The sequence below is a fragment of the Bos taurus genome, chromosome 28 (assembly GCF_002263795.3).
Source record: "Bos taurus isolate L1 Dominette 01449 registration number 42190680 breed Hereford chromosome 28, ARS-UCD2.0, whole genome shotgun sequence".
Taxonomy (NCBI): domain Eukaryota; kingdom Metazoa; phylum Chordata; class Mammalia; order Artiodactyla; family Bovidae; genus Bos; species Bos taurus.
Window position 1 is genome coordinate 6603006 of NC_037355.1, and position 9041 is coordinate 6612046.

The following is a 9041-nucleotide window of genomic DNA, read 5'->3' on the forward strand; positions in this document are numbered from 1 at the left end:
TTTTGCCTTTTTGGTTATCATTCTTTGCCTTTGTCTTTTTAAAGTTTATTTGTAAATTTTAGATTTCTTTTAAAATTTTATTTCAGGCACTCTCCATCCCCCTTCTGATGTCTATGTCAGAAGCTTCCTCTGTCCTTTTTCACTGTAATAAAACTCTGCTACACAAAAGCTCTTGAGTGATCAAGCCTGGTCCCTGGTCCCCAAGCTAAATCTTCTTTGGAGATCACGAATCTGATATCATTCACCACAGGCTATTATCTCGGGGGCTCATCCAGGATCTTCAGGACAAGGTAAGAATATTCAGAGCTATAGCCTCTTTGTTTACTCAGTATACACGTGTTCTGCTTTACTTTACTAACTCGTGGTGTGTTTGTGTGAATGAATGGCATGCCCTGTGTGAAGCAAGTGATGAGCCCTGCTCTGTGGTTTCACAGTGCCTCATGATGACTGAAGGCAGCCCCCAAAATGGGAGCCTTGTTGGGGGTTTATACCGACCAGTCAACTCCAAAAGACATCCAAGATCCCTGCGAGGGAAGCGACCAGAAATGGGCAAAGTGTGTGAACCAAACTTTCCCTTCTCGGTCAGCTTTTCCAGGTCTCTTTGACCATTTTATAATTGCCTGGGAAATTAGAACCACTAACCTAATCTGTTGGATCATAGACTTTCAAGGGACTTGTGATCTATGCTGTTATTTTGTACTTTTAGTTAAACCCCATGTATGGAAGTGCTTAGCCTCGCTAGACTAGGCAAGCCTTGCTAGAAAGTTACTAAGAGCATGTTTGGGAGCGAGGCAGAGATCTAGCTCCAGGAACATCTCTCAGGCTAGAGGTCAGTCTCTTGGCTGCCTGCCTCAGGGGCCAGAGACCTGAAAGTGAGTCTTTCTCATGACTGTGTCTCCTACCTATGTGGATAGAAGCACTGCTGGTGACCATGAGGTTTTCGAGGACACAGATCGGGAATTGCAGGATCTGGTCAGATTGGAAATGCAATGGGCTTCTTCCTTTGGTAGCACTAGCTCTTAGCAGACCAGAGAAGGCTCTCTGATGGTTTCTGTCTCAACTCCTTAGATATTTCTTTTGTGGAAGCTGTGGAAATGAACTGAAAGGATTGGCCCTAGTAGCTTGGGGACAAAAATCACTTTTTCCTTGCTGGCCAACCCTCCACTACCTCTTTTGCTATCACATATATTGGTGTGGTGACACTCAGAAGAGACATCTTGGGTGCTTTGTTTATCTCTTTATAATTCAATGCTTCTATTGCGGTAGCAGCAGCATTGCGGTCAGGACTGTATGTGGGAATGTGCTCAGGCACATGGAACATGGATGCTTCCCCTAGTTGTCCTAGCTTGGGAAACATTCCAGGAAAGCTACTCTGTTCGACCCTGGGTGGCATCAGAGGAGAGGCGAAAATCAGACAAAGGTCTTAATGGTGAGGAACTGGACATCGGTCTGGGATGCCATCAGGTCTACCCCTGGGGCATCTCCACTGCACCTCGGTGGTAGAACCAGGAGAGACAAGTAAGGCACCTGTGTTGGTAAGGGACAGACCAAGTTCGACTAGGGAAGGAAATCTTTGGTGGAAAGTCTGTCTACACCCCCATCTAGAGCAGGGAGGGACGCCTCTGGTAGAAAGAATCCACGGCTTTGGATGCTGCTTTTTTCTCTCTTACAGATGGGAGCTAGCAGTTCCAGAACCAGTCCTTTAAAATGTTTTTTTTTGTTTGTTTTTTTTTAAATGCTGGGACAAGTTTGGTCCCCAGAGTTTAAAAAGACACACCTGATCTTCTTCTGTGATACTGAATGGCCACAGAATCCTTTGGAAGATGGGGAACGCAGATCTGTTGAAGGATCTCAATTATTACTGTTTTACAACTAGACCGGTTCTGTAGGAAATAAGAGAAATGGGTAGAAGTGCCATATGTGTTGCTCTTTATCTCTCTGTGAGACAAGCGAGACTTGTGTCCTAAGGGTGCAGATTTGGGTGTGAAACCTACAGCTCCGTCCTGTCCTCTTACTTTGCCCCTGTATCTGGGGCTCCCAGCTGAACAGCTGAGAATCAGGGTACCCTTCCAGGAGGGGTTGTCTCAGTCTTGGTAGAAATTCAAACAGTCCCAATTGTGGTCAAGACTATTTAGAGGATCCAAAAAGTACACAGAAGACTTTATAGGACTCACTTTACCTTATGAGCTTACTGGGTCAAATGTAAAGTATGTCTTGGGACAGACACTGACTCCTGAGTTGAAAACTTGAGTTTGGGGGGAAGCTACAACTTTTGGAGATGAATGGCTTGAACGTGAGACAAGGAGAAAGAGGGAACACAAAATAGCCCTCCTTCCTACTGGGAGCAAAACCGTTCCCGTAACAGAGCCACTTTGCCGTATGTATTCTTGTAGGACTCAAGTGAGCACGTGCTAAGACTATATGCTAAGTTGGCTGACATAGAACAGGGAGAAAAGGAAACTCCTGGTAAATTCCTACTATAGACTACTGAGGCTCTCCACATGTCTGCTGACATTGATCCTGAAATTACAGAGGGAGAAATTATCTTAAAAGATAGATTTCTTAATCAATCAGCTCCAGATATCTGCCATAAGTTAGGAAAACAGGTGTTTAGACTAAATCAGTCTTTAAAAAAATTGTTGCAACTGGCTCAGATGGTATATTACAGTAGAGAAAATGAGGAGGAAAAAAGAGTCAAAAGTGGCATTTGAAAGACTGAAGCCTCAACAATGGCCGTTAGGTTTGCTCTGAAACAGCCTGAGGAGGAATGCGCAGAGAAACCCAGGTGAAAAGAGAGGGACTTATTATTACTGTGGAAAGGCGGGGCATCTCAGTGGGATTGCCCTCAGGCATCTGAGCTGCCCTCGGCTCCAGGTCTGGTCTGCAAAGGACCACACTAGAGGAGAGACTGCCCTCTGAGGTGTAGGCCCCAGGGGTCGGACTCTCAAGACAATCTGGACTGAAGGTGCCTGGGGGTCCCCACACACAAGCTCCCATCCTAATTACACCTGAGGAATCATGGGTATTAATAACTGTGGGGGGCCAGTCGATCGATTTTCTTTTGGACATTGGGGCAACTTTCTCTGTGCTCACTGAAGCCCCTGGCCCGCTTTCCTCCCGATCCACTACCGTAATGGGACTGTCTGGATGAGCCAAACGCTATTATTTCAGTCATCCTTTAACTGTGACTGCAACTGGGACTCTGTGCTGTTTTCTCACGAGTTTCGAGTTTCGGATCATGCTGGAGGCTCCGTCACCCCTTCTGGGGAGGGATGTACTGAGCAAGGTCCAGGCCTCTGTTTTCATGCATATGGAGCCTGCTCTTTCTCTCCCATTAATTGAACAAAAGGTAAATCCTAAAATGTGGGCTGATGGAAAAACACTGGGTCAAGCACAAAATGTTGTTGCTGTCATTATCAAGCTCAATGATCCTCACCTGTTTTCACATCAAAAGTAGTATTCACTAAAGCCCGAGATTAATGAATGGACAAAATCTTACTGTACTGACTTCTCATGATGTAAGTGGGATCTTAAACTCTAAAGTTCAGACTGACAATGGCTCCATCTTTGAATCTGCTGTAACTCAAGGGGCGTCAAAGGCTCTAGGATAGAATATCACTTACACTGTTCCTGGAGACCCCAATCTTCAGAAAAAGTTGAAAAGGCTAATGACATTGAAAGGTTGTTGTTGAACTAAAATAGACGCCGGGATTCTTGGCCCCTGGAGGAGAAGAATTCAATCCGGGGCCAGAGACGAGGCTTGATCGCTCAGAGCTTTTGTGTCATAAAATTTTATTAAAGTATAAAAGCGACAGAGAAAGCTTCTGACATAGGCATCAGAAGGGGGCAGAAAGAGTACCCCCCTGCTAGTCTTCAGCTGGATGTTATATAGTCACTATCAGTCTGTTAATGAAAGAAAGGAATGTCTTAAAACTCAGAATGGCACCAGGCCCCTCACCCATAAGATGCATTTTGGGATAATCTTGGCACCAAATGGTTCATCCTAGGCCATAAAATGATTAACTTGAATCTTGAAGAAGGGCAGATCACCATACAAATAGTTTCATTTACATAGATTAGGGGAACAATATCTGAGTATAACATGTTGGTTTGTCAAGTAGGTTCTGAGCCAGGAGACGAAAACGACTTGAAGACAGAGTTTGAGGTAAATGCATAGTACGTTAGCATAGCTTAAGACAAACATTTCCATAAGAGAAAGGCATTGATTATCTCTAGGTTTGAAAATTAACTTTTGGTGAAACCAGGTGTCATTATGGCTACACAGTATTTTAAGAGAGACCTCCTTTTCAAATTTGTATAGAGAAGGAAAAAAATATCTCTAGTTTGTTTCCTCCTGCTGCTTAAGAGAGAGAAAAATGTCTGACACTTGCAGGCTATTTCCTCCGTTTGGAGACCCCTGGCCTTCCTGCCTGTTACCCTCTCAACATTATTAAAAGCCAGCCATATAAGCTAACTCAGGAAACACAAGACGGTTGGTTTTCAGTTCTACCGATAGCTTTAATGAGGGCTCAAACTGTCCCCGCTGCAAAAGAAGGGACTGTCTCTATGACAGACCATTTTCGTGCACAGATATTGTCATAGATCCTGAAGCCTTAAAATTAACTATGTGATTAAGCTTTTAGCTTTTCAGTAGGCATTATCGGAAGGTTAACTCCTGGCCCAGCCTTTGAGTCAAACAAGCTGCTGTTTGAGCCAGGAAAAAAGATGGGCCTAAGAATCTGTGTGGGCTTGCTTCTGCTGACTCCAAAAGTCCTGAGCCTGTCGTTTGACCCTCAAGACAACACCTTTCTGTCCTGGGCTCATTCCTATGCCGCATTCCACAATCGACATAATTTCTGGGTCTGCGGAGCACTACCCTCCTCATCAATTGAAGGCTTCCCACGGTGGATTTCTCCACTTCAAGGAAAGGACTTTTTTCAACTCTGAGATGACATCTCACGATCCTAAGATGGACTAGTATAACATATTGTACCTTAACTATGGACATAATGTCACTTTTAATTTTGATTAGGTTTTAACTTGGTTTAATGCCTATTTTAGGACTTCCCTTGTGGCTCAGATGGTAAAGCGTCTGCCTACAATGCAGGAGACCCAGGTTCGATCCCTGGGTCGGGAAGGTCCTCTGGAGAAGGAAATGGCAATCCACTCCAGTACTCTTGCCTGGAAAATCCCATGGATGGAGGAGCATGGTAGGCTACAGTCCATTTTGCCTTACATCTGTAACTGTAAAGCAGGGTTTGTTTCTAACCTTCTGAAAGCTTTTGAGTTACAAATGGTTGTCCAAGCTCCTTTGAGTGCCACAGCCTCCTCCAACTGTTACTTGGGGCCCCCTGGATCAGAGACCCTCAATATGAGGGTTAGGAGAATATGTTGCCTCAACAATTTAGAGATGCTGCCCCACAACAGCAGGAAGTAGTTACGGAATGAAAATGATGCCCCTTTCCCTTGGCAACATAATTCTTCTCAAAGAAAAGGGGGGAATGAGAGAGTCAATTTCTAGGTAGGTTGATAAGAAGTCCAGGAGGAGGGGGGGGAGGAGGAGGGAGAGGAGGAGGAGCGGGGGGAGGAGGAAGGGGAGGAGGTCTGGGGCTCTCAAGGAGAAAAAGACAAAGGTTCTTTTCTACAGTGCTTTGTTTTAGTCAATATAACAATGTATCTTGCTCGAGGACATGTTTTTCCTTAACAAGAACCTTCTGACTAATCCTGTCATCTTAAAATGTTTATTATGGAAGTGGGTCTGGTAAGAGCTTTCTATTGCTTATTCTAATCTTGTTACTTTAAGGTGTATGTTGCGGGAGTAGGTCTGGAAAAAGTATATAAGGCCTTGATAAGACTAGAAGGGGGGCACTCTCCGTCCCTCTTCTGATGTCTGTGTCAGAAGATTTCTCTGTCCCTTTTTCACTTTAATAAAACTCTGCTACACACAAAAAAAATTAAAATTTTATTTCATTATTTCCTTTTTTTCTATCTACCTTGGAGGTTATTCTTCTCCTTTATTTTTAAATTATAGGGAATGTTCTGGCCTTCCAGTGGTTAGTACTCCATGCTTCCACAGCAGGTGGCCTGGGTTTAATTCCTGATTTGGGAACTAAGGTCCCCCAAGCTATGCAGCAGCCCCCCAAATTCTATTTATAGAAATAATATTGACTTTAATTTCATTATATGAAATAGTATTTATTTTAAGTTTTCTTCATTCTGACAATTTCGAAAACTATTTTTTAAACTTTTATTTATTACACTATATTCTACTTTCTTAATCATTTTATTTTTTCTGGACATCATTGGAAACTAAGTCTGCCAGTTTTCCCTGGATCTAAACCCTGATGATGACAGAAAAAACATGCATATAAAACAGACCTGAGAAATGAATGGAGAGACTAGGAGAAACCTCAGGGGATACAAAAGGGGCTGAGGGAGTGCCGTGTCCACAAAGCCCTTGCTCTCTCTCTGACACTGCGTGGGGTGTGCATGGCCATCCTGTTGTGTCTACACCCCTGTTCATCTATACCAGCCTCACACCAGCAAGAGAGGGAGGGGTGAGACCAGTCCTATGCTTTTCTGAGCAGAAAATTGTTGCCATAGGCATGCAAGGGCTGGCTTGGGCAGAAGATGAGTCCCCCAGTTAGACCTAAATGTTCCATCTTTTTGAGTGTGTTGAGTATCTGAGATGCAACTCTTTTAAGTTCGCAGTTGGCTAATGTCTTAAAACAGAAGTCCAAATTTTTGAGAAGACAACTGAAAGCTCCAAGCTTCAACGGACCTCTAGGATCCTGCCCTACATGCACCTTTGATGCATGATGTTAACCTGTTTTGTTGTAATCAACTACAACCGTAAGTATAATGGCTTGTCTGAGTTCTGCAAGAACTTGTATAGTGAATGACTGAATCTGACTATGGTCTTGACAATTCCCAAATTTGTAGTTGGTGTGAAAAGTGATAGTGGTTTAAGGAATCTCTAGAACTTCATAGAGACAGTCAAAGTAGGGAAATTTAAAATGTTTAAACAATTGATTAATCTTAATTACATTGAAATATTTCTTAATTTATTCTTTCAAAATATTAAAAATTTTATTTAGATGTTTTTATCAAAGAAATGTGATAGGTAAGATTTAGCACTCTAATAAACATTAAAATCAGAATTAAGATCTTTAGTGTAGAATTTGTGTGAATATACCAAATGGGCCTGATACTGATTAATAACCATTATATCTAAATTCTTTACCCATTAATTAAATGTTCTTAAGACAAAGAAAAAAATCCCAATTGTTGGCTTTTTAGAGGTGAGGAATGATTAAAAAGTTGTAAAAGAGGGTTCGAAGTCTGGATGATAAAAGGAAATGAAGAAAGAGCCATACAAGGACCTAGTGAGGAATCTCCCTTGTGGTGCAGTGGTTAAGAATCTGCCGCACATGCAGGGGACGCAGGTTTGGGTTGGGGAACTAAGATCCCTGGTTGGGGGACTAAGATCCCACATGTCTCAGAGCAACTAAGCTGCAACTAGAGAGCCTCCATGCTACAACTAAGACCAGACCCAGCCAAATAAACAAACAGTATATGAAGAAAGACTCTAGGAGGCTTTTTTTTTTTTTTTTTTGAGTGGGAGGATTTGTGTATGAGCTCAGAATTGAATTTGAGGAGATGCTGGCTCATCTAATGTGGTCCCCAGGAGGCAATGCAGTTCTGAGAATCAGGGGAGATGGTGCCAGGCTGAAGATGCAGAGGAGGAGGGATGCAGGGCAGAAGTAGAAAAAGGACACCTTACAGTATAAAGATGGGGAAATGTCACAGCGATGAGGATGAGATGGAGAAGAAAGGTTCAAGGTTAGGTTTGGGTGGAAGCCAGAGTGTTTCTGGAACAGAGAGAGGCTGGTGGAAAGCAGACTGCAAATGGAGCCCATATCAAGTGATCTTGAAAGTGAAGTCGCTCAGTCGTGCCTGACTCTTTGCGACCCCATGGATAGTAGCCTGCACCAAGCTCCTCTGTCCATGGGATTTTCAAGGCAAGAGTACTGGAATGGGTTGCCATTTCCTTCTCCAGGGAATCTTCCCAACCCAGGGATTGAACCCAGGTCTCTCACATTGTAGACAGACACTTTACCATCTGAGCCACCAAATCATCAGCTTAGAGGCAGAGTTAATACTGAGGGCTTAATAGATGAGAGGCTCTGGACTTTCCTGGAGGTCCAGGGATTAAGACTTCACCTGGGGGTTCAGATTCAATCCCTGGTCAGGGAATCAAATGCCTCACAGGCCCAAAAATCCTAAAACAGAAACTGTATTGTAACAAAGTCAACAAAGACTTTTAAAATGGTCCACGTCAAAAAATCTTAAAAACTGTGCCTGGGTCTCATCTTTGGTTTTCCTGGTCCCATTCAGCATCTGATGAGATTTCACATGTCTGCCTCCAGAGTTTCTTTTCTTCTTTACGCCCTGCGGTGTGAGTCAATTCAGAAACCCTGGTCTGATGATAGCCTCTGTTGTTGGCGGAATAATCACAGTCTCTGCTCCCTTTCCTCCGCACAATTGCTTTGGCCACAGTGTTTTCCTCTGATGACCCCCTGCTGAGGTCCTTTAATGGACCAGAACTTGGTGGTCTGGAGTCGACAATAAGAAAGTAAAGGAGAGAAAGAGGCTGATATTCCTTGGTTTACACAGAAAGCCAATGAAGCCCCTGCACGGGGCTTGCTCTGTTCATGGAGGCCTCAGGCGCCCTCTCGATGGGGTGAAGGCACAGAGCACCTTCTCGAGAGGGTCTTAGAAACCCGGGCAGGAAAGTGAACTCAGAGAGCCTCTGCGCTTCAGGGGATCAGCCTGAAAAAAAAGAGAGGGAGAGACACGGGGACCAGAGCTCTGATGGAGCAATGGTGTTTTAATAAACATGGTGTGGGCATATATACTGTCTTACAAAGTAGTTATTCTCAGCAAAGATAAAGATTAAAATTCCAGACTTAGAAAACATAGGCAATCCATATTAAAGAGAGAGATTTGTAAACAATCACTTTTACCATATGGTTCACAAG

General features: G+C 43.5%; 1 non-coding gene across 1 annotated transcript; it reads left to right on the forward strand.

The window, feature by feature from the left end:
• Positions 1-5065: 5065 nt before the first annotated feature.
• On the forward strand, positions 5066-5137 carry TRNAC-ACA (transfer RNA cysteine (anticodon ACA)). Its single transcript has one exon. It is a non-coding gene; the product is annotated as a tRNA-Cys (tRNA).
• The last annotated feature ends 3904 nt before the right edge of the window (positions 5138-9041 follow it).